Below are 27500 nucleotides of genomic sequence, written 5' to 3' on the forward strand. Positions count from 1 at the left end.
CACACATATTACAAAACACAGCTCTGATCTGTTCTGCTCACAATTACAACAAAGAAAGTTTATGAAGAGGTTTGAAAAATTATAAAATAAAATAAAATACGATATTGCCAAGAGGGTGAAGTAGACAAAATTTTTGATGGAATTCTACCCGCTTCAGAAATAGCTACTCTTCAAACAAATGTGAGTGTGTCTGTATGCGTGTGTTTTTGTGTGTGTATATGTGAGTATGTGTGTGTGTTTGTGTGTATGTGAGTATGTGTGTGTGTTTGTGTGTAATGAGTGCAGTAAAGGGGGGAATGTATCTACAAATTTGTGTTTGTGGAGAGTGTGTGTGTGTGTGTGTGTGTGTGTAAATAAGGCAAGAAAGACAAAGCAAGTGAGATGTAGAGATTGAATTATAGAAAGAGAGAGGACAGTGTAAAAGAACTCTTGTGCTCTCTCTCTCTTTCTCTCTATCTATCTATCTCTCTGACAAGGAGAGAGAAGGGGGGAAGAGAGCAAAAGAACAAAATTGAAAGACAACGAAACACACACACACACACACACACACACACACACACACACATGAAAGAGAGGGAGAGAGAGGGAATAGCGTTGACCATGGAGGATACTTGATGATTGGTAGAGTGGAGAGGAAAAGGCAATGGGAAGGAGAATGCTTTTGAAACTGGTCATAATGATTTGGTTGCTATGAAGTCATAGAGAAAATTATCTCAGTGATCTTATGATGTAAACTTCAAGCGAATGTGAGTCAGGATAAAGGCTGGTCACATATGAGTCAGATGGATTAGTTTAGTACATGTTATATAGAGAGAGAAAACAGAGAGAGAGAAAGAGGGTTGGGAAAGAGAGTGAGGAAGAGAAAGACAATGCAATGAGTTGGTAGAGACTGTAATGAGACGAAATATGAAATATTAGACTGTAAAGGGTCAAAAGGTGCAGTGTATAGGACAAGGGAAGAACCAAAGCATGGTCACACTGGACAGCTTTCCAGGGTTTTCGTAGGTTTAAGGGTCCAATGATAACCTACGTTTACTATGGATTACTATCAATAGGTAAATATCCTTGGCAAGGGCTTTGGCACCACTTCATTCAAGGGCCTATAACGTGGTTAAGAAATCCCTGCACAAAAGAGATGGATTAGTACAGACCATAAAGAGACAGGCTGTAAGAATCTCATGTGGGACATTCTATAAGGTTGGTTGCTCTGCTAGAAATAGCACTAAAAGGAAGGCTATATTGGATAATGTAGTGCTAGAAAAAAAAGAATGATGGCAGTTTGATTAAGAAACATCCTTTGCAACCATATGGTTTCAGGTTCAGTCTCACTGTGCAGCACCTTGTGCAAGAAACTTCTATCATATAGCCGGACCAATGTCTTTTTAGTGAATTTGGTAGAAAGAAACTGCATGGAAATCCATCGTGTGTGTGTATAAATGACTGTGTGTGACTTTCTATCTGTATCTATGACCTGCCACTTGACAACTAGTGTTGGCTTATGTCCCCATAACTTAGTGGTTCGACAAAGGGAGGAAAAAAAAAGAAGCATCAGACTTAAGTCAATTTGTCAAAAACTTAAGTCAATTTGTTCGACTAAACCCTTTCAAGATGGTGCCCCAGCATGGCCACAGTCCAATGAGTGAAACAAGTAAAAGGCAAAAGATAAATGATAAAGATAACGATAGAACAATCATAGCAAGAATGCTTTCACCAAAGATATCTGTTAAATCAAAGTTAACCCAATAACAATCAATACCTGACCCCCACACCCACCCAAACACACACACACTCTTCCAACAACAGCAACTATGGGATGAATTAGTTCATACTGTACAGAAGCATATGGACAGATTAGTACACAAAATGCCCTCTGGTGGATTAGTACACACTATGCAGCACTCCAGTGAATTAATATAGATTTTGCTGTAATATTGGGATGGATTGCAGCTTAATGTACAAGGATAATGGGATGTATTGGTTCAAAATATACAAATGGATTAAAGAGACAATGGGTATTGTAGTAATGTAGTTTACTGTAAGCTGTATGTATGAGTGTAAGCATGGTCGTGTGGCTGTGTGGTTAATGATTTTTGCTTGACAATCACATAATTCTGGGTTTGATTCTATTTCTATTGAATGCAAATTGAGTAAACGTCTTCTACTATAACCTTGAACTGACCAACGCGCTCCTTGTGAATGCAGTTTGGTTGCCTGTAACTGTGTTGAAGTGCAGCATTTATCATATACATTACACAATTATATATGCAGAACCATACACATGCATACGTATATCTTGTATTCATATCTGCATATATGATTGAAACACCATTGGTTTTGATGACAAGAATTCCAGTTGATCTGATCAATAGAACAGCCAGCTTGTGAAATTAGCATGCAAGTGGCTGAACACTCCACAGATACACATACCCTTAATATAGTTCTCAGAGAGATTCAGCATGACACAGAATGTGACGAGGCTAGTCCTTTGAAATACAGGTAAAATTCATTTTTGCCAGTTGAGTCGACTGGAACAATGTGAAATAAAGTGTCTTGCCCAAGAATGCAACATACTGCCAAGAATCAAACACACATCTTTATGATCATGTGCTGAATACCCTAACTACTAAACCACATGCCTTCATGTGTGTGTGCGTGTGTGTAAAATAGAGAGCAGTCACCATATTTTCTTTCCTAACTGCCATCTCTGAGGAGTGCAGTGTTACATAATCAGGCTGTTATCTAACATCACATTGAACCCCTAGTAGGAAACCAATTAGTAATATCGGTCATAATGGATATATGATACTGTACAGTTCAATCAATAAACACACACACACACACACGTAGGTGTAGGCATCACTGTATTGTTAAGAAGCTTACTTTGCAACCATATGGTTTTGGGGTTTAATCCTGCTGCTCAGTATCTATGGCATGTGTCTTCTACTATAGTGACCAATGGTGTGAGTGAATTTATTAGATGTAAATTGTGTGAAAGCCCATCATGTATACACACACGTGCATACACATGTATATATGTATACGTAAATGTGTGTGCATGTGTAACTTCGTGTTTGTCCCCACTCTCCAGCTTGACAACTGGTGTTGGTTTGTTTACATCTATATCACTTATAGGTTCAGCAAAAGAGCTTGATAGAATAAGTACTAGACTAGGACAATTTGACTGAACTCCTCAAGGTAGTGGCCCACCATGGCTATAGCCCAACAACTGAAACAAGTAAATGAAAAAATATATTTTTATATACACACACATGTGCAAACACAAACATACAAATAAGCATACATGTAAATGACAGGTATCCCAGTTTTTAAAACAGACATCTGCTGGTGGCATGTTAAAAGCACTCAGCACAATTTGTCAAATGGCTGGGGTTAAGAAGGGTATCAAGCTGTAAAAACCATGCCACATCGATGCAGCTTGGCACCTGTGATGAAGCAACTTATTTCTACAGCTGAGTGAACTGAAGCAATGTGAAATAAAGTGTCTTGCTCAAGAACACAACACACAGTCCGGTCCAGGATTTGAACTCACAACCTCATGATCGTAAGCTCGACACTAACCACTGAGCCATGTGCCTTCACATCATATGCATATAATCACTTTATATATGTATAAGGTAACTAAAAGAGTTGATGTCAGAAAGAACATCAAACCACAATACACTACTTCAAAATGTTCAATCTAACTCATGTTAACATGGAAAAGATGATATGTTTCTGTGTATGTGTCTGAGTACATGCATATTGTTTTTCACCAATGTATTCTATAGTAAGTAACCCAAAATGGTGATATTCTGGAACAATTGTGCCTCGAACGGTGTTAGTTCCATATCAAGCTGCAGAGACAATGGCTTGTCTCAGCAGTTCCTCATCAGGAATGTAAAAGCCTTAAACCGTGTATACTATTGTTTACCAAGTCAAACTAAATATGTGTGTGTGTGTGTGTGTGTGTGTGCACGCACACATGCACACATATATGTAAATGATGGCATTATATTAGTACATTTGTACTAAATATTATACATTTATGATAATGATGGTAGATTTTTATTTTTCATAGTTTATTTTCATTGAGAAGCTTTGGGTTTTTAAATATTTACTTAAATGACATACCTCTATGAAAGATATGTATGTACATGTATGCATAAATATCATGAAAATATAAGGTGTGGGAGTAAGTGTATCTTACAATCATGAATGCAACACACTACCCAGCAGGGCATATGCTTTCAGTCAAATACTGGGGTCAGTGTAAGTGACTTCCCCCTCCCTTCAAAATAGCTAACCTTGTGCCAAAATTAGAATTTATTATTGAATGAGAAAGTAGTGCATGCTGTCAAAGTGACACTGGATACAAAGATTTGAAGTCCAATATACCCATCACAACTACCTTGCTCATAAGGATACACCAGGCATATGCATCATAACCATATGTGTGCAACATGGTGATCTCATATCAAGATAAACAGTGCATGACTTTGCAGGTGGAGCCCAGTTATTATTATTATTATTATTATTAGCATGCTATCAAAGTGACACTGGGGTAAAATATATGAAGCCCAGTATACCCACCATGACTACTTGTCTGATAAGGGTACACCAGGTACATGCATCACAACCATATCTGTACGACATGGTGAACTCATATCAAGATAAATAGTGCATGATCTTGCAGGTGGGGCCCAGTTAGAATTTTCTTCAGGCTGAGTAGCCCATTCTGCTCAAAAGGTCCCTGAATAAGGGTAGTTTAAGGATGTTGAACAAAACACCCATGTTTCCATAGGTGAATTATTATTCAAGGCTCTAAGAATTCCTCTCAACACATGGCTATGATGCTCTGCCACTACTTCTGCTTGTGTTCAGAGATGTGCATATCACCAGTCACTTAGGGACACGCTCAACTGGTTAAGGTCAAGCAACTGACAAGTAAATCTGTGGTATTGAGCAGAATATTTGCTGCAACCCAGCTTTTATACCAAGACAAAACAATATACAAGATAACATTTCCAGTCAGTTAAAATCAGAAGCCATGAGAGCTATTGCCTGGTACTGCATCCGGGCATTTATTATTATTGTTATCATTATTTCTGAATTGAAATTCCACCAAGGAATACTTCGCCTTTCATCCCTTCAAGGTTGATAATATAAAGTACCAGCCAAATAAAGGAGTTAATGGTATCAATTAGTCCTCTCCCTTAAAAATTGCTTGCCTTATGACTAAATCAGGAATCATTTTTATTGTTGATGTTGTTATTGCAAACCTCATCACCAAGATATTATAATTTTGGGAAAATAAATTATCATATTTACTCTTATTATCATCATCATCATCTTCATCATCAAGACTGACACAATTGTCATCATCACCACCAACCCCACCGCCATTCTTATCATCATTACCACCACCGGCATCATCATCTTAAATAATGTCACCCTGATCACCAGTGTTATCATCATTGCCAACATTGTCGTTGTATTTCATGGAGAGAGAGAGAAAGTGAGAGTGCTGACAATGTTATATATATATATATATATATATATATATATGTTATATCCAAGTTTGTCTCCAAGCTGCCTCTTTAAGCAGCTTGTATATGCATACATGCATACATACACACGCACGCATACACACACACACAGACACACACACATATATATGTATGTATATATCGCACTCATTGAAACACTTTGGAAAGGTTATAATTCGATAATCTGATGATGTATTATTACCATAAGCAGTAAAGATTGATTGAAATATCAACCTCATCTTTGTATTTCTAATTTCTTCTACTCCACATTATGATTGTTATAGTCTTTTTATTAGTGTGTGTGTGCGTGCGTGTGTGTGTGTGTGTGTGTGTGTGTGTGTGTGTGTGTGTGTGTGTGTGTGCGCGCGTGTGTGTATGTACTGTTTTATTTTCTTATTGCATTTTTCTTTGTTACCTGTTTTTTTGGTAGGTGTTTTTGTTCTTTTATTATTAAAAGTTGGCATAGTCTTACAAACATGTCACATTTAAAATCCATCCACCTGAGAAAAACGAGAAAGAGAGAGTGAGAGAGAGAAAGGAAGAAAGAAAGAAAGAAAGAAAAAGGAAAGGAAGAAAGAAAGAAAGAAAGAAAGAAAGATCGAAAGCAAGGAAGAAGGAAAGAAACTGTTTTCTACTCGTTTCATCACGTCGACACCCTATAACAATCCCTATCCCATCGATCGGCAACCACCACTACGATGACAGCGACCACCAGTACCACGACGACGACGACGACGATGATGATGATGATAACAATGATGATGGTAGCAATGAGCTCCGTTCAATTTCAGTTTCCCTCTACTAATAACTGCATGCAATGACTTCTCCTCCAATGACCTAGTTTCACTTCTACAATATTCGTTTCAGAAAGCACATATGAATATATATGTATATCCTGTCACATTGGGCTGATTGATTGATTAACGAGCACAAATAACTGCATATCGATGAATACAAAGAGACACAGAGCGAAAGAGAGAAAGGAGAAGAGAGTGAGAGTCAGTGAGAGGGAGGGAGGGAGGGAGAGGGAGGGAAGGAGGGATGCAGTTGCGAGTACACGTGCACTTGTACTGTTGCATATTTAGATTAATTCATTCATATCTATATTTAAACACGTGTGCGTGCATACGTGTGTGTGTGTGTGTGTGTGTATATGATTGTGTGTGTGTGTGTGTGTGTGTGCATGTGTGTGTGTGAATATGCATGCATACCAATACTGGCATGCATACACATAGATATAGAAATGTACAAACATTTAAAAATATCAACATCAGATGCATATGTATGTATGTATGTGTGTGTGTATATATATATATATATATATATATATATATATATACATATATATATATATATACATACATACATATATATACATACATATATATATACATACATACATACATACATATATATATATGCATACATACATACATACTAACATATACTCCTATATCAATGTACACCATTCCGCACCATACACATACACTTAAACACAATATAGAAACACAAAAAACATTAAAATAAAAAACAAAATGAATACGCATACACAGATTCATATACTCACTCACAAACACACACACGCACGCACGCACGCACATACACACACACACACACATAAAGAGGTATTACTTAAAATTAAATTCTGATAAAAACATTACAACACCCCCCCCATAACCAGAAGAAGAAAAAGAAGACAGAAGATTATAGAGTAATGGTAGCAGTGATGGTGGTGATAGTAGTAGGCAGCAGTTTCCAATGTTTATGAAACCTTGGGATGATTCCCCAATGAGTTTGGTTAGTTTGGAGGAAAAGTCATGAGTTGCATCCCTCCAGTGGCTGGTTATTAATGCCTCTGCATCCATGGCACAATTGTGTGGAGACATAGATATATATATATATAGATATATATAAAGTGAAACATTCTTTCTCAGCGAATGAGGAGTGATTACAAGGGCTGCAGTGGGTTTCAATCTCTAGGCAGAGTTTGAACTCATGACATAGGTGCAGATATGCATATATCATACTTGCTTCCCAACCATGTGGTCTAGGGTCCAATATCATTGTGTGGCACCCTGAGGAAGTGTCTTTTACTAGAACCCTGGGTTAATCAAAGCTTTGTGAGAAGATTAAGCAGGCTGAATCGGAAAGAAGACCATTGTGTGTGTGTGCACATGTGGATATTATATAAGGAAATAGCAAGGGACCAGGAGTGGTGCTGATTTATCCATACTGACAGGCTTGTCTTTTACAGATGCCACTGCGACATAAAATGCACTCTCGCTAGTGCTGCATAAATGCACCTGTGCTAGTGGCACGTATAAGGCACCCAGCATGCTCTGTAAAATGGTTGGTGTTAGGAAGAGCATCCAGTTGAGAAACCATGCCACAACTGACAATTTGGAGTCTGGACAGTTTCTAGGCTGGCCATCTCCTGTCAAAACGTCTAACCCATGCCAGCATGGAAAACAGACGTTAAATGATGATAACACACACACACACATACATATATACATGTGTATATGTGTATGTGTGCGTGTATATATATATATATATATATATATGTGTATATATATATATATATATATATATATATATATATATATATATATATATATATATATATATATATAACTATATATAACTATATATATATATATATCTATCTATATATATTGAGCAAAACACTATTTCACGTTGTTCTAGTTCACTCAGCTGTAGAAATGAGCTGTGATGTCACTAGTGCCAATGCCAAACTGTATCGGCCTTTAGTATTCCCTTGGACAACATTGATGGCATGGGAAAGAGAGACTTGTATGCATGAGCAACTGCTAGTCTTCCACAAACAACTTTGCCTGAACTTGTGCCTCAGAGAGGAATTTTCTAGGAGAAATCCCATAGTCATTTGTGACCAAAGGAGGCCTTTGCCTGACAATTCATGAATATATATATATATATTAATATTTCTAAATCTCTCTAAAGGAGACTACAGCAGTGGTACTGGGTATTAACAGTTATCGCCAAGCTAACATGGCAGTCCAGGAAAATAGGACGAATGCTGCCGTTGATTAGCTCCAAGAGGCCATCGCTTCTAGCTAGCTATGTGACACACAAACCTGTCCATTACAACCTTCGAACAGGGGTGGTCAGCAGCTTCCCCTTCCCCTTGCTGGTTTGGCATCCAGCAAGGGGAAGTTGCTGACCTCCCCTGTTCGAAGGTTATAATGGACAGGTTTGTGTGTCACATAGCTAGCTAGAGGTGATGGCCTCTTCGAGCTAATCAATGGCAGTATTCATCCTATTTTCCTGGACTGCCATGTTAGCTTGGGGATAACTATTAATATATATATATATATATATATATATATATATATATATATATACACATACACACAGGTGAGTGTGTGTGTGTGTGCATGTATATATACACATACCTGTGCGTATACCCTTGTCCAGACATCATGTGACGGTTGTAAATTAGCATCATCATTGTACAATGTTGTTCAGTTTCAGTCAGGTGTGAAAGACATGTCTGGCCAAGGGGAAATAGTACCTTGCTTGGTAACAGGTGAGGGTTAGCATCAAGAGGGGAATCTTACTATACACCTAGAACTCTGCCTCAACAAATTTCATCTGACCTATGCATGCATGGAAAAGTAAATGTTAAATGATGATGAAGAAGAAGAATACAAAGAAGTGGAAAAGAAAAGTGCACAGCATCTTGTCTGAACGTTCCACCCACAATCAGTTCCTTCCATTCCTTCCTTAACTGCATTTACTGACCACCTCAGAAATACAGTTCTATATTTAAGAGATGAGGAATTATTTACATTATTTACATTTGACAGATATTTGTCCTCATCTTGTTTGTTGTTAACAATGTTTCAGCTGATATACCCTCCAGCCTTCACCAGGTGTCTTGGGGAAATTTCAAACCTGGTTTCTCATTCTTGAGGTATTTTTCGATGTTGTTATTATTATTATTATTCAGGTCCACTGCCTGGAATCGAACTCAGAAACTTGGGGTTAGTAGCCTGCGCTCTTAACCACTACATCATATGAAAGGTAAGATTATCTTCGATGAAAATTAAACTCAGAACTCAAAAGTGCAGAGGACTGGATTGAATAATGCAACTCTTTTAATGATGCTGCCAATATGCTACTTAAGTAGTAGTGGTGATGGTAGTAGTAGTAACTGTGGTGGTGGTGATGCTGTCAGTGGTGGCAGCGGCAGTAGAAGTGGTGGTGATAGTAGTGGTGGTGTGGTAGTAGTGCTTGTGGTTGTACTAGAGGTGGTTGTGGCGTTGGTGGTGGTAGTGATGGTAGTAGTAGAAGTGGTAGTGATAGTAAAGTCACGTTATATTGTTTTTTTCTATTTTGTCTTTAGTGGGGCAGGACCAACCATTTTTTTCTTTCTTTTAAGAAAAAAAGCAATAATAATAATAACAACAACAATAACAATATGACAAATAACTTGAAGAATTTCAAAGAGTTTGTTTCAGAGAATTGGAAAACAACTGAGTGAATTATCTTCATTTGTGGTAACATTTAGCATTTGAAGAATTTGTCATCATGTTCTTTCTGTTAAAGTTTCACCATTTCTGAGAGAAAGAGAAAGAGGTGGGGAAAAGACAAAAGCATTGATGGAAGGGGTTGTAAAAGACAATGCCTTCTGAATGAATAATAATGATGTCTTTGGCTTTCCAATCTGTCTGGGCTTAACTTTCATGTGTGTGTGTTTGTAAGTTTGTTTTGTTCTTTTTTTTTTTCATTATTTAATTTGAATTCATTTCTAGTGTGCTGTTTTGTTTTTGTTTTTGCTGTAGTGCTAGAAATGCTCTGGCTTTTGAAGACATGAAGAATGTCATTGATAATTATTGCACAAATTCTTTGAAATGTAAACTTATTTAAAAGAGACAAGCAAAAGATACACACACATGCCTGCATACACACACATGCATGCATACACACACACACACACACACATACATACATACACGTATATATATATATATATATATATATATATATATATATATATATATATATATAACCTTTGTCTTTCACTCATTTTAGTCATTAGACCATGGCTTTAGACAAATGAACTGACCCCAGGACTTATTCTTTATAAGCCTAGTACTTATTCTATCAATCTTTTTTGCTCAACTACTGATTTACAGGAACATCATCATCATCATCATCATCATCATCGTTTAACGTCCGCTTTCCATGCTAGCATGGGTTGGACGATTTGACTGAGGACTGGTGAAACCGGATGGCAACACCAGGCTCCAGTCTGATTTGGCAGAGTTTCTACAGCTGGATGCCCTTCCTAACGCCAACCACTCATAAACACATATATATATGATGGATTTCTTTTAGGCTTTGTCCACCATAATCAGGCTTTGGTTAGCCTGAGGCTATATTAGAAGAGATGCCATGCAGTTGGAGTGCAAACTTGGTAACGCATGGCCATGCCTGTGCCTTAATATATATATATATATATATATATATATATATATATATACACACACATACATATAGAAGCAATACTAACAAACAAGGAAATATAAAAATTAGAACAAAATTAAAAGTGAAAGTAGGAAACAAAGGAAGACACATGAACATTGTCAACTGGAATAACAATAATAATAATAATAATAATAATAATAATAATAATAATTTCAAATTGTTCCACAAGGGCAGCAGAAAGGATGAGTCGATTAAATCCACCCCAGTGTTCAATTGTATTTTATCGACCCTGTACTTATTTTATCAACCCTGAAAGGATGAAAGGCAATGTGAACCTTGCAGAATTTGAACTCACAACGTAGCGATGGTCGAAATACCATTAAGCACTTCGTCCAGTGTTCTAACGATTCTGCCAGTTTGTAACTTTTATAATAATGACAGCAACAACAATTATTTTTATTATGGCACAAGGCCTGAAATTTTGGATAGGGGACTAGTTGAGTACACTGACCCCCAGAATTTGACTGGTACTTTATTTTATGAACCTTGAGATAATAAAAGACAAAATCAAGCTGTGTGAAATTTGATATCAGAGTGTAAAGAGCTAGAAAAAATGTCATTAAGCAATTTTGCCAAGTGGATTAACAATTCTACTAGTTCACTACCCTAATAATAATGGTCCTTTTTACCATAGGCCCAAAATCTGAAATTGGTGGGGAGGGGGTCTAGTCAATGACATCAACCCCAGTGCTCAACTGGTACTTGGTTTTATTAACCCCTAAACAGATGAAAGGCAGAGCTGACCTTGGTAGAAATGGCTCTAAGCATTTTGTCTGGCATGCTAACCATTTTGCCAGTTTGTTGGCCTTTATAATAAAAATGATAATAATAGTGATATCTTGTTATGATCTTATTGAAGCCTATTACTTTGTAATTGTCCTTATTGCATTTGAATTTTATTCATAGATGTATGTATTTCTGTTTTTTTTGTTTTTTTTTAATAGATTATTTCTTGTTTCTCAGTGTTTTTTTTTTTGTAGTTTTTGCTTCTTTTTTTTTCTGTTATTATTATCATTTTGCTCATTCAGAATTGTTATATATTCCTTCAATTTGAATAAGAACAGTACAGATCTCACAACAGAAAAATATCAGAGAGCAGAAAAAAGAAAAAGAAGAATTTAAAGCTTATGACGACAACGATGACGGTGACAGTGAAGCTGCTGTTATTGATAATGATGATGATAATGAAGATTACATTGATAACGATAGCACTGCGATGGTAGCGGTGGTGATGAGGAAGGGGGAGATAGATGACATTGATGATGATGTCAACAACAATGATGATAATGATGGTGATGATAAGAATACTGACAATAACAATGGAAGAGGTGAGGATAAGGGCAATTATGAAGAGGTAGGGACTGATGATGATGAGGATGAAAAAGAAGAAGAGTGTAGGTGAGGAGGTAGCTGATATTGATCCTGATGTCAACAACACCAACTATGATGATGAGAATAATAACAAGGGTGATGATTAAGGATGATTAAGGATGATTATGAAGAAATTAATGATGACACTGATGATGACTATTTTTTCTATTATGACCTAAGAACAATTTCAACACTTCACTGAGTTAACCTTACAAAACCCTAAAGCAAAATTACCAATACATGGCGCAGGAGTGGCTGTGTGGTAAGTAGCTTGCTTATGAACCACAAGGTTCCGGGTTCAGTCCCACTGCGTGGCACCTTGGGCAAGTGTCTTCTGCTATAGCCTCGGGCCGACCAAAGCCTTGTAAGTGGATTTGGTAGGCAGAAACTGAAAGAAGCCCATCATATATATGTATATATATGTGTGTGTGTGTGTGTGTGTGTGTGTGTGTGTGTGTGTGTGTGTGTGTGTGTGTGTATGTCTCCCCAGCATCGCTTGACAACCAATGCTGGTGTGTTTATGTCCCCGTAACTTAGCGGTTTGGCAAAAGAGACTGATAGAATAAGTACTAGGCTTACAAAGAATAAGTCCTGGGGTCGAGTTGCTCGACTAAAGGCGGTGCTTCAGCATGGTCACAGTCAAATGACTGAAAAGAGTAAAAGAGTAATACATGCTTTAACATCTTATACATCTTCTAAGGTGGTGATGAGCCGGCAGAATTGTTAACATGCTGGGCAAAATGCTTAGCAGCATTTCATCCATCTTTATGTTCCAGGTTCAAATGCTTTAATTCTTTTGGAGTCGATAAAATAAGGGCCAGTTGAGCACTGGGGGTCGATGTAATCAATATTCATGCCTTCCCCCAAAAATTTGGTTGGATGGTGCAGTTGATTTTATTGACTTAAGTACTCAACTGGTACTTATTTTATCAACCCCAAAGGGATGAAAAATAGAGTCAGCATCAGTACCATTTGAACTCAGAATGTTAAAATGGGTGAAATACCACTAAGCCTTTTACCTGGCATGCTAACAATTCTGCCAGCTTGCTGCCTGAATAATAATTATATAATAATGGTTTCAAATTTTGGCACGAGGCCAGCAAGTTCAGGGAGGAGATAAGTTGATTGCATCAACCCCAGTGTTCAACTGGTACTTACTTTATCTACCCTGAAAGGATGAAAGACAAAGTCGACCTCAGCAGAATCTGAACTCAGAATGTAAAGGGCAAAATGTCACAAAGCATTCTGTCCAGTGTACTAACGATTCTGCCAGCTCACCATAATAATAATAATAATAATCCTTTCTATTATAGGTATAAGGACTAAAATTTTGCGGGAGGGGATAAGTTGATTAAATCAACCCCAGTGTTTCACTGGTACTTAATTTATTGACTCCGAAAGGATGAAAGCAAAGTGGATCTCGGCAGAATTTGAACTCAGAATGTAAAGACGAGCATTCTGCTTCACATATGAACAGTTCTGCCAGCTAGCCACCTTCATAATAATAATAATGATAAGAATAATCCTTTCTATTAAAGCCACAAGCCTGATAATAATAATAATAGTAGTAGTAGTAGTAGTAGTAGTAGTAGTAGTAGTAGTAGTAGTAGTAGTAGTAGTAGTAGTAGTAATTTCTTTTGTTTACCACAAGGGCAACGGATGAGGGAACCTTACAAGAATGATGGGGATTTTTTTTGCAGAATTGATTAGTAATAATAATAATGATAATAATAATAATAATAATAATAATAATAATAATAATAGGCTGACAAAAACACTAAAGTCTCTTGTTTCTTTTGATTCAAAAGACATTTTTCAGGAATGGATTTACGGTCCATTAAAGTATTGAGTTGAACCAAGGGTTAGAATCAATAAGAAGAAGAAAGGGTGGTGGCGGTGGTGGTGCTATTTGTTGTTTTGTTTCTTTTACTACCCCACCCATCCCACACTCCTTTTTTTTTTTTTTTCATATTCCCAAAACCAAAAATACTGCTTAGATGTTTATTTCAATGAAACTATATTTCTGGTAATGCATTTGGTGAGATAGAAGGGTGGGGAAGAAGAGTAAGGTTATTTATTATTGCCTAGAATATGAGACAACAACAAATAATCATGGGAAAGATATATATATATATATATATATATATATATATCTTTCCTGAGAGAAAGTGAGGGAAAAAAACTAAACTGAAAAAATTAAACATCAATTATGAATATGACTGTTAAGTAACTGTTAATCATCAAACCAATCTTAATTTTAACAAATTATGCAAAAATTAGATATTAGTAAACATTAACTTTGCAATATATCATACGATAAAGATAATATAATAGTGTAATAAAAAATGTATAAATAAATGAATGAATGAATGAATGAATAATAACAATAATAATAATAATAATAACAATAATGTTTTTTTATTTATACCACAAAGGTGAAGATGAAAGGAATATCTAAGGACAAATTCCAAGAGTGAAGCTGTTGGGGGTTTGCAGAACTGAGTGTTAGGAAACAGGTATTGTAAGCGATGGCATAAATATGAAGGGAGAACATGAAAGAAAACAGCATCCCAACAGGGCTGTGGTTCTCAACATATGGTCTACAGACAGTTAGTGATCCATGATAATTTTTCCGAGTGGACCATGTTCAAAGTCTTTGGAAAAATCAAACTTATATGTGCTTGTGAAGTATGGCTGTAACAAATTTGTTCTGATGTACACATGTGAATGTTTGTTCTTGTGCTTGTAGTTTCCTTATCTTGACTTCGTGCAAGTAGTCGTCAGCAAACATCATATGTCATGTAATCAGTGTTGGTGTCGTTCATTCACGATCTCTGAAATCATGGCTAACCATTGTACTATCTTTTTTTTTTTTTTTTCTCAGTCGTTAGACTGTGGCCTTGCTGGGGCACAAGCTTAAGGAATTTTTAGTTGAATGAATTGACCACACCCCAGTACTCTTCTTTTTAAGCCTGGTACTTGTTCTATCAGTCCCTTTTGCTGAACCACTAAGTTATGGGGGGATATAAACACACTAATAGCAGTCATCAAGCAATGGTGGGGGACAAACACACACACACACACACACACACACACACATGATGTGCTTCTTCCAGTTTCCATCTACCAAATCTAATCACAAGGCATTGGTTAGCCCAAAGCTACCTGCCCAAGATGTCATGCAGGTGGGACTGAACCCCAGCTGGGAAGCATACTTCTTACCACACAGCCATGCCTGTAGTGTTTGTAATCAAAAGATTGGTGGAAATATAACCTTACAAGCAGCTGAAATGGGGTACATCTGAAGAACCTCTGTAGTAATGTTACTCAACAGGGTGCATGCCATGGAGATCAGGGAATCTCTAAATGACAAGCTTCTACTTCTCTGCATTGATTCTTTCCTGTAACAAGCTAATCACTGTGGACATGTTATTAGACTGTTACAGGAAGACTCACAAAATGGATTCTTCAAGCGAAGCCAACCCAACCAGCAAGAGGCCTAGGAGTTAACCAAGAATGAGATGGTTGGATAATGGTCATAATCTCATTTGGTGATGACAGAGAATCCAGCCAGAATGTGTAATGACAGTTGCTACTGATAGGACCCTATGGAGGAGGTTCTCACGGTCTCTATCCCCACAACTCCCTTAAGAATAGAATGCAGAGTCAGTAGATGGATGGAAATAGATGAGGGCTGATAAAAGAAGGGTTGCTGGTCATGGAAAATCAGCTTCTAAGAATTTGCTCCAAAAGTATGAAGAGTGAATATTAAAACAACAAAGATGACAACAACGATGATGATGATGATGATGATGATGATGATGATGACGATGACAATGACGATGACAATGACGATGACGACGATGTGCTTAGATTTGAATTATCACATTTAAATAGCTTTACAAGTCCAATGCTTAGATCTTCACACTACACTAAAATATCAAAGTTTTGATTTATGAACTTTGTAGTAAGATAATAAAGTACCTTAAATCCAACAGGGATTTGAGAAAGATGATCTTCAAAAGCTTGTTAGTAAAGCCAAAGAAAAAAAAACAAAAGTTTTATGAAGATATGACTATTATTTCTGTAAACAGTTGTCATCCAAACAATCATCATCTAATACCATACAACCTTGAACTTTCAAATGTTGATTGCCAAGGGAGTAACTATATCATATTGTACTGAATATGCTTTGATGAAAATTATTATATATATATTATTTAAAATTGGTACATTTGTTTTTAAGGTTTGACCAAGGCATTGGAAGAATTTTATCTTTAGTTGATCTGGTAACAAGAATTTTTATTGTAAGATCTTATAACGTTGGGTAAAATGTATTGCTGTTTCTTTTTTTGCTTTTTGTTCTATTTCTTTTACATTCCAAGTTCAAATCTTGTTAAGGTCAACTTTGCTTTCACCCTTCTGGAGTTGATAAATAAAATACCAATAAAATATTAACCTCAATTGTATCGACAAACACCCTCCCTTCATAATTGCTAGCTTTGTGCCCAAATCAGTAGCATTATAATTATCATTACTGTAATTGTTGGTGAAAAGTTAGAGCTTTGGACAAAATACTTAGTGGCATTTATTTTGACTCTTTACCTCCTGAGTTCAAATTCTGCTTGTGTTAACTGTGCTTTTTATCTTTCTGTGTGGCCAATAAAGGAAGTTATCTTTCTGGGGTTGATAAAATAAAATGCCAGTTTAAATCTGAAGTTGATGTCATCAACTAATCCTTGCCTCTCAAAATTTCTGGCCTTGTGCCAAAATTAGAAAGAATTATTATTATGAGTATCTTTTTTTTTTTTACTGTGACCATGCTGGAGTACTGCAAATAAATGTGGACAAGAAACCTCAAGAAGCCTCATTTAATTATAAGATAATTTGCATTATTTTGCCCAAAAGAAATTATGCATCTTGTAGTTGGTGAAGAAACAGTAAGAAATTGGAATAAATTTGAATGATATATCTGTTTCCAATGACATGACACAGAGACAGATAACAGGGATATTAGACAACATATATAACCAAGTTTTGAATGAAATAAAAACATCAACAATGTTCATTATAAAGTCAGACAAAATGGCTGATGCCTCAATAAGCTCTCAATTATTGATATTTGTGCAATATATATTCAACAGATATTTAAAAGACAATCTTCTTTTTTTTTTTTGGAAAATGTATAGAAACCGCAACAAAAGCTCGAGACATGTTGGGAACCGTTTACAATTTCTTTCAAGTAAATGGTTTGAAATGGAAAAAACTTGTTGGTGCCTTGATAGTGCACCAACAAAGGATACAACTGATGGTGTATCTATTATGCATGGTTCAAGATCTGACATCAAAAGACTAGAAAATAGGTATGTCCAACAGGGGTAGACTTGAGTCCATTGCTTTCTCACCAGTGAGGTACTGGCATCAAAGACATTATCTAATAAATCAAATACAGTTTCCAAAGGTTCGATGAAGCTGATCAATTATGTCAAATTATTGGCTGTGAATATTAGATTATTTCTTTAAAAGATCTACTTGGATGTAAGTTCTGAATTTGATGTCTTGCTGTTTAATACAGAAGTCTTAAACAGCATTAGATCAAGTGTGGCTGTGTGGTTAAGAAGTTTGTTTCCCAAACTGAATGTGAGTCATTTATAATATTCTGAAAAAACATGTCTAACCACAAGAAAATATTAGCTAAGTTGCAAACAAGTAAGGATTAATGACAAGAAGTGCATCCAACAGTAGAAAATCTGCTCCAATAAAATCTATGTCTGACCCATGGAAACTTGGCAAAATGAATGTTAAAATGATGATGATGTATGATAATTAACAACAGAAAACAAGTGAACCAAGTTTTTGAACTAAGAGAAGAAAGACTCAAGTTACTTTTTCATAAGGAAAGTAAAAATGAATGCAAAAGTATCAAAAACAGTCAAATTAATAGCTTGCATATTTAGCAATATACTTAAACTTTTGAACGAGTTCAATCTTCAGCTACAAGATCGAGGTGCAAATCTAGTTTTATATCAAGACATACTCAAAATATATTCTTTGAAAAGTTAAAACGATAGATTGTGAAAATTGAAGATAAAAATTTCTTCTCCAATTTCCATGGTTTAATGCTATGACCAGAGAAAAGAACAATATGCAAACTGAAATTAATTGATCATTTGCGAAAGCTATATGACGATTTGAACATTATTTGTTAGAGGTAAATATGACAACAGGTGAACTGTCCTTCATCAGGAGCCATTTTATAGCAGATCTCAATTCTGTTCTATAAAATCTGTTGAAGCTGTATTTGGAAACAAAGAGCTCAAGAACTTTTCAAACAATTCTGCCATAGAAAGTCTTTAGGTAAGCAAAATGCTTAGCATCATTTTGCCCATGTTTACATTCTGAGTTCAAATTTCACTGAGGTCAACTTTGCCTTTCATCCTTTCTGGGTCGATTAAGTACCAGCAAAACGCTGGGGTTGATGTAATCGACAAGTCTCCTCCTCTCAGATTTCAGGCTTATGTCTTAAGTAGAAAGGATTATTATTATTATTATTATTATTATTATTATTAAACTGGTAAGCTGAGAGAATCATTTGCATGCCAGGCAAAATGTTTAGTGGCATTTTGTCGGTCTTTATGTTCTGAGTTAAAATTCTGCTGAGGTTGACATTGCCTTTCATCCTTTTGGAGTTGATAAAATAAGTACCAGTTATGCACTGGTGTTGATGTAATCGGCTTATCTCCTTCCCCTAAATTTCAGGCCTTGTGCCTATAGTAGAAAGGATGATTATTATTGCCATTATTGTTCCTCCTCCACTACATCACCCTTAGTCATAGCTTCTTATTCCCCCAATCTATACCCAGCTCTTATATTGAGAGTACTTGGTGACCTCACTAGTGCTGGGACCATGTAAAAAGCACCCATGACACTCTGTTAAGTGGTTAGCTTTAGGAAGGGCATCCAGCTGTAGAAACCATGCCAAATCAGTCACAGGACCTGGTGCAGTGCTCTTCCTCATCTATTCTTGTCAAACCATCCAACCCATACCAGCATGGAAAAAGGGACATTAGATGATGATGATGATGATGATGATGATTCCTCAGCCATTCAAGAGCGGATTTTGAGGACTTAGAAATAAATAAACAAGGCATAATGTACAATGTATCTATGCAGAATATAACTTCAGAGTATATACTGTAACTGTTTCTTTTATAATTTGCAGGGACAACATAAATCAAAGTACAAACAGCAGATTATAATTTTCTGAAATCTCTTTGATCTTGTATCTGTTCACCGATTCTATCAGCTGCAACTAAATCTTCAAGCAATTATTGGAATGGGCTTATTGCATTTTAGCCATGCTATTAAAGTCTTCAGCTATTTTACTATTTTAGGTGCTTAGGATTAAAAAAAAAAACTTTTATTATTCTCAACACATAGCATTTTCTTTCTTTTTATCTTCAACCATTTCCTTTTTATCTTCTTTGATGATGATGATGATCGTCATCATCATCATCATCATCGTTGTTGTCGTTGTCATCATGATACTGAATGAGTAACTTTATAAGTATTTAAACTGAATTAGTCTTCTGGGAGCCTAAAACAAGATGGAACAGGAAAATTCAAATTTAATTCCTATGAAATTCACCAAAACATTATTGCATTTTTATTTTGAATAAAACTGAAACACCAAGAATTTTTGTGTTTATTTTGGTTTTCACCTATACCCAAATGTATTGGACAGCATGTGTGTGTGTGTGTGTGTGTGTGTGTGTAAAGGGTAGATAGATAGATAGATACATACATACATACATACATACCTGCATACATACATACATTGTACATTATGCCTTGTTTATGTATTCCTAAATCCTCAAAATCCACTCTTGAATGACTGAGGAATCATCACCATCTATATATATATATATATATATATTGTAAGATGGATGGATCGATATAGAGATAGATAGATGAACTGATATATATATTTTAGTATGAATAGTAAATGATTGATTCAAGGCATTCAAGCACACGTATACATATAGACTACACCCTGTCTTTCTTTTCTAGAACATTATCCATTTGAGACACCCTCCTTACTCATGTCTTTCTTGCAAGTGTTGACTTACAAAGGTTTAAGAGTAACATTACTAGCAGCAAGTTCATTTGTACTCTGACATAATGCTCACTGGTATATACATATACATATAATGGTAATCAGATGTAGTGTGCAAGAGGGAAGGTTGCATTGTTATGGTGTGTGGAAAGCATTGAGGATGATTGCCACCATAGAATATGCTGTGCACATCAAGATTGTGCAAAAGGAAGATCAAGGAAGACTTGGGATGAAGTGGTGAAGTCTAACCTGATGCATCTCATGGAAATCACAAAGAACCTTAATGATTGCTGTGGCGCTGTAGAAAACTTGACCAAACATGGAAAGACATGTTCAAATAATGGCAATGATAGAGGATAAGACCTCTGTGCATCTAAGTGTGTGTGTGTGTGTGTATAAAGGAGCACTCCGTCAGTTACAATGAACAGAACAGCTTGCTCATAAAATTAACATGCAAGTGGCTGAGCACTCCACAGACACGTGTACCCTTAACGTAGTTCTCGGGGAGATTCAGTATGACACAGAGTGTGACAAGGCTGGCCCTTTGAAATACAGGTAAAATTCATTTTTGTCAGTTGAGTGGACTGAGGCAATGTGAAATAAAGTATCTTGCTCAAGGACACAACATGTCACCAGCAATTGAACTCACAACCTTATGGCTGTGAGCCGAATGCCCCTACCACTAAGCCATGCACTTTCACATGTGTGTATATATATATATATTTCAATAGAGATAGATAGATCGATAGATATGTGTGTCTATATATATATGTGTGTGTGTGTGTGTGTGTGTGTGTGTGTGTATATATATTGAACCTTCGTTGATGCCATGATACACACAAAAGAGAACTCAATACATGCTGTGAAATAGTTGGCATTAGGAAGGACATCTAGCCATAGAAACCTTGTCAAAGCAGGCATTAGAGCTTCATACAGCCCTTGGCCACATCAAATCCTGTCAAACCATCCAATCCATGCCAGCAACGAACATGGACATTATGATAATATATGCATGTGTATGTGTGTATGTATGTATGTGTACACACATATATATGTATATATGGAATTACCTATCAGAAGAATTCCCGGAGTGACTAACAACTAAATGTAGTCACAGACTTTAGATACTGACTGTTGTAGTAAGCTGTTAACTGGAACTTAACTGAGAGCTAATACAATATCTGCCCACATAATATATCCCTCCAAACACACTTGATATATATATATATATATATATATTGGGTCATCCCATAAATAATACAATTTTTTTCAATTGCATGAATGATAAGTCGAAGTGGGACAGAATAAACTACCTGCATCAGCTTGTTATAAAAGCAGGTAGTAAGTTTACCTAGTACTTATTCTTAGTGCAAATTTTGAAGAGTGCTGTTCGATTTTAACAGTTATTTTTTGAAAGCTATAATGGAAGTGACAAAGGAGAATATTCAGCATATTTTGCTTTATGAGTTCAGCAAAGGCAACAATGCAATGAAAAGTGCAAGGAATATTAATGCAGTATATGGGGATCGGACAATAAGCATAAGCCAGTGTTAGTGGTGGTTCCAGAAATTCCGAGCTGGAGACTACAGCCTAGAAGACAAGCCTCACCCTGGAAGATTAGTAGAGCTTGACAAGAACATCCTGCAAATCCTGGTGGAACAAAATCTGATCATAACATTTGAGGAACTAGCAGAGATGCTTGGATTTGGTCATTCAACCATTCATCGAGATCTGTGTACCATAGGAAAAGTCAGCAAATTGGGTCAATGGGTTCCTCACAGACTTTCTGAGTCTAATCGTGCACTGAGAGTGAATGTGTGCTCTTCGTTGCTGTCACATCTCCTAAACGAACCATTTTTTGGACTGAATAGTGACTGGTGATGAGAAATGGGCTCTGTATGAAATTGTCAAGCACCGAAGACAGTGGGTAGGGAAAGGAGAAACACTGGCACCCCAGGCTAAAGAAGGTCTTCACTCATGTGAGATGTTGTCATCTTTTTGGTAGGATATGAAAGATTTAGTCCACTTTGAAGTTTTAAACCCAAACCAAATTATAACAAAGGAGATCTACTGTGAGCAGCTCAAGTTGCTAAGCTGCAAAAATAACCATCTTTGGTTTCAAGACAAAAGGTGTTCTTCCATCAGGATAATGCTTGGCCACATACAGTGAAGATGACATTCCAAAGGCTGGAGGAGTTTGAATCGGAAAAGATGTCCCATCCACTGTATTTGCCGAACATTGCCAAATCTGATTATCATTTATTCCACAGTTTTCAAAATCATTTTGATGGAAAAAATATGAATTCTGTAGATGAGATCAGAACAGTACTGGAGGAGTATTTTTCATTACAGAAAGTGAATTTTGGAAGAGGGGCCTTGCAAGTCTACCAGATAGATGGAAGAGCATTGTAGAAAATACAAGAATATATTTTCGATTAAAAAGGTAAACTTTGTTTACCTTAATTTTGAAACATAAAAGAAGTATAAAACAAACACATTATTTATGGAATGATTTAATACATGTCTGAGAGCTCCTTTAGCAACAAATGACCATTCATACACTTGTGTGTGGCTCATACACTCCTCTTCATACACTTTCTATGATTTTGCATAAACCTTGAGCAGGCATTGCCATGACAACTTTCTCTATCATGGTCAATGCGACGATCACATGCTACACACCTTCCTTCCAAGCACTGATGTAAACAGTGAGAAGGGAGCTAGAATGTTAAAACTTAGTGTGCATGTACAGCAGAGTTCTAGGTCAATCAGTGCCAAGCAGCTTTACTCTGCATACTTCAGCATCGTTATTATGGCAACAGTCCGGATACTTATTGATCAGACCTTGTATGCAAGAATATATATATATATATATATATATTAATAATTATCGCCAACCCAACATGGCAGTCCCAAATATAGGAATATATATATATATATGTTTATATATATATATATATATATATATATATATATATATATATATATATATATATATATATATATATATAAGAATACATAAATATATATATGTATGTATGTATGTATGTATGTATGCATGCATATACTTACATCTACACATAAACACCCACACACATAGTGTAGTTAAATCTTATCTGTCATCTATCACTACTTAGATCTAGAAACTAGTCTCATTCCAAAGCTCTCTACTTTAAATCTCTTTAGCTAAAACCATCTACCACATGTTATAGTAATTTTCAAAATATGTACTTACTAAAAATATTCGATTATATTTTTCCACATTAATAATCTCATCTATAGAGATGAAAATTTTTTATTTCTGGTTTCAGCTTGTTTGATCTTCAGACAGTATCAAGAAATACTGCACTGGATAACAGTGTCACTTCCATTAGTTTTGAAATGAAAGTTTCAGTTTCAAATCCATAGAATTCTATTTATGTAGATATCCTGAAATAATGCAGCTATTGCTGACTGGAGATGGAAATGTAATGTAGGTGTAAATATTGATTTCTAATATCGGCACGCTTGTTTTAGAAGTAGACATAGAAGATTTTATTGACTTTAGTATTTAACCGATACTTTAACACCACTCAAGGAATGATACATGAAGTTGATCTCAGCAAGATTTGAACTCAGAACATAAAGGGTTATGATTGAATATCATAATGCACCTTGTCCAGTGCTCTAACAATTCTGCCAGGCAATTAGACATTTACTTAAAAATGTTAATCTTTTTGATATTAACCCACCTGAGACTGCTTCTGATTCTTTGATACAAAACATATAATATTAAAGTGTTCACATTTAATCAAATCCTTCCATTATACAGAAACCTTTTAGTTAACAGACATCAAAAGGGTTTCTATATGCAATGACAAGTTTAATAAGGAAAATTTTAGTTGCTCAATGAAATCACTCCAACTTGAGGAATATTTTTGAAAATGAAAAGAAACTTATAGATAAAGTATTTTGTTAGACATGAGGTCAAGAAATGGTTATGCTTAGAAAAGCTTGATCTTTACCTTTTCAATTTGCAAGTCTTTCAATCAGCAGACAATGACATTCCCACCCATTCACCTACCCACACATACATGTTTTGTCCCACAGCCATTATATTTACATATGCGAGTGTAAGGAAGTAGCTTTAACTACCTACTCAGCCAAGTAGCACTCAACCATATTAGCATTGACAGCATAAACATTTCAGTCTGAAGTACTATTGATTTCTAATAGCAGCACAATGTCACATATTTTTACTGATTCATCCTTGTAAAGATGAGAGTTCAATAAATTATGGATATTTCTATTACAATTCTCTTTCATATCACTTTCATATATCTGCCTCACAATTCTCTTTTTAGCAACTATTCAACATAAGTAAGAAAGAAAACTTCTACTCAGTCGCTTCCTTGGCTGAAATTAGCAGCCAAATATCCTTCAAATCCTACCTTAATATCTTGAAAATGAACGCACTTCAACTAATGAAGTTTTTGATGCACTATACCTAAGCAATAGAGAGAGTAGGTATGGCTGGAATGCTGATCAAGTGATGAAAATTTTATGCAAGTTGCTTATTTGATCAGCTGACTGAATATGTGCTCAATCAGGATTGGCCTGGGGTTAAACTAATATGAATAATATGGTCTCTACTTTATCATAAATCAATCCTTAAAATAAAACTGAAGTCCCAATTCAATTTGTTGCTACATAGACCAGAAATTCTAGATATCCTTCATCCATACTGCCATTAATCAGAGTCTGTAATAAGATATTTGGTGTCACCCTGGTGTGCACCTAAAGTCATGGGTGCAGGCCATCAAAGCCAATCTTATATTGATCTCTGGCCTCAACATTTATGTTCATGTATGTTGTGATCAATGGAATATGGAGTGACTTCAAGTCAGTCTGCTCAGAACAGTGACAGATGACATTAGAAGGCAGCTGTTTGGTGAAATAAGTTCAGTAGGAGGAAACAGCAAAGCCTGCAAGATGAAACCAAATGCAAGTACGGGTGCAACTATGATATTATATTATACAGTGGAGAGCAAGAAAGTTGAGGAAATGAATGACAGCATGCCATAATGTCATTAGTTTATTTATAATAATAAAAAAAAGCAGCTAAAAGAGAAGAAAATAGAGAAGCGTGATGGATAAAAACATATTGTACCAGTGAAGTAGGAGGAAGATTTGTAAAAGGCATTGTTGACTGAAGAAAACTCAGGAACCAGAAGAGAAATAATTATGACAAAATTGAGAAAATCCTAACATCTAGCAGATCAGATCAGATGTTGTGAAAATGGAGCACATAGTTACATATTATATTACAGACTTCTCCCTCTTATTAGTATTATCTTTATTTAACATGGTTTCAGGTTCAGTCCCACTGCATAGTACCTTGGGCAGGTGTCTTCTATTATAACACTGAACCAGCCAAAATCTTGTGAGTGGATTTAGAAGACATAAACTGAAATAGACAACACACATATATATGTATGTGTTAGTGTCTCTATGAACACATGCGATAGTTATAAATAATTGCCAGTTACATAAAAGGTATTATTTGTTTGCAATCTTCTGTGAAAACAGTGTCCAGCTATGGGAAACATTACTTTGCTTGGAAACACGAGTGGTGTGCAACAAGAAAGGCATTGGGTTATAGAAAATCTACTACAGGAAAATTCCATTCGACCAATGCTAGCAGGGAAAAGTGGATATTAAAATGATGATAATATACCAAATTGTATTCTTTGAATTTTAAAAACCAACATTTCTAAGTATCAAAATGAATTTTTGTTTTTCTTTAATTTACAGCAACATTTCTTCAAATGGGACTGGACTTGGTCAAGTCCAGGTAAACAGAATGGCATGTAGAAAATATATTCACAATGTATATATATATATATATATATATATATATATATATGTATATATATTGTTCTATAATAGCAATAACAAATAGCTTTAATAGCAACAGCAGCCATGACACCAACAGAAACATTGACAGTGACTAATATTATTGACACCATTAACAACAATAAGAACACCACAGGAACAATGAAAGAAATTCGATAAAAAAAAACACAGTTAACTGAAGGAGAATGAGAAGAGGGCTTTCATATGTTCAATACAATAGCAAATTCACTTTAATGATCTTGATCTTGCTATAATAGCTGAGAAGATGAGGAAGAAAGGAAAACATGTCAAATACTGTCAGTCTGCTGTTTTATGATGCATCAACAAAGAGAAGAGTGAAGTCTGATATATATTTAGATAGTTTACAGGGTAGACCTTTTAGTCTCGATTGCTGTATTTGCTGGTATATAAGCAGTAACCATATTTTACAAGTATAATTTATGAAGAGAACAAGTTTAGAATGCTTCACCATATTTGCACAGGTGTAGTTGTGTGATAAGAAGGCGGCGAGCTGGCAGAAGCGTTAGCACGCCGGGCGAAATGCTTAGCGGTATTTCGTCTACCGCTACATTCTGAGTTCAAATTCCGCCGAGGTCGACTTTGCCTTTCATCCTTTCGGGGTCGATAAATTAAGTACCAGTTACGCACAGGGGTCGATGTAATCGACTTAATCCCTTTGTCTGTCCTTGTTTGTCCCCTCTATGTTTAGCCCCTTTGGGGGCAATAAAGAAATAAGAAGGTGGCCAGCTAGCAGAAACGTTAGCACACCAGGCAAAATGCTTAGTGGTATTTCGTCTGCCGTTAACGTCCTGAGTTCAAATTCCGCCGAGGTTGACTTTGCCTTTCATCCTTCCGGGGTCGATAAATTAAGTACCAGTTATGCACTGGGGTCGATGTAATCGACTTAATCCCTTTGTCTGTCCTTGTTTGTCCCCTCTATGTTTAGCCCCTTTGGGGGCAATAAAGAAATAAGAAGGTGGCCAGCTAGCAGAAACGTTAGCACACCAGGCAAAATGCTTAGTGGTATTTCGTCTGCCGTT

General features: G+C 36.0%; 1 protein-coding gene and 1 long non-coding RNA gene across 8 annotated transcripts in view; one reads left to right on the top strand and one right to left on the bottom strand.

Annotated features, from left to right (window-relative positions):
• Positions 1 to 27500, top strand: part of LOC149132684 (uncharacterized) — a 451111-nt gene that overhangs the window by 385031 nt on the left and 38580 nt on the right. The gene's annotated exons all lie outside the window — the stretch shown is intronic.
• LOC106883333 (protocadherin beta-9) overlaps positions 1 to 27500 on the bottom strand; it is a 311641-nt gene that overhangs the window by 140051 nt on the left and 144090 nt on the right. The gene's annotated exons all lie outside the window — the stretch shown is intronic.

Source organism: Octopus bimaculoides, chromosome 14 (genome assembly GCF_046866305.1).
Source record: "Octopus bimaculoides isolate indiv1 chromosome 14, ASM4686630v1, whole genome shotgun sequence".
Lineage (NCBI taxonomy): Eukaryota > Metazoa > Mollusca > Cephalopoda > Octopoda > Octopodidae > Octopus > Octopus bimaculoides.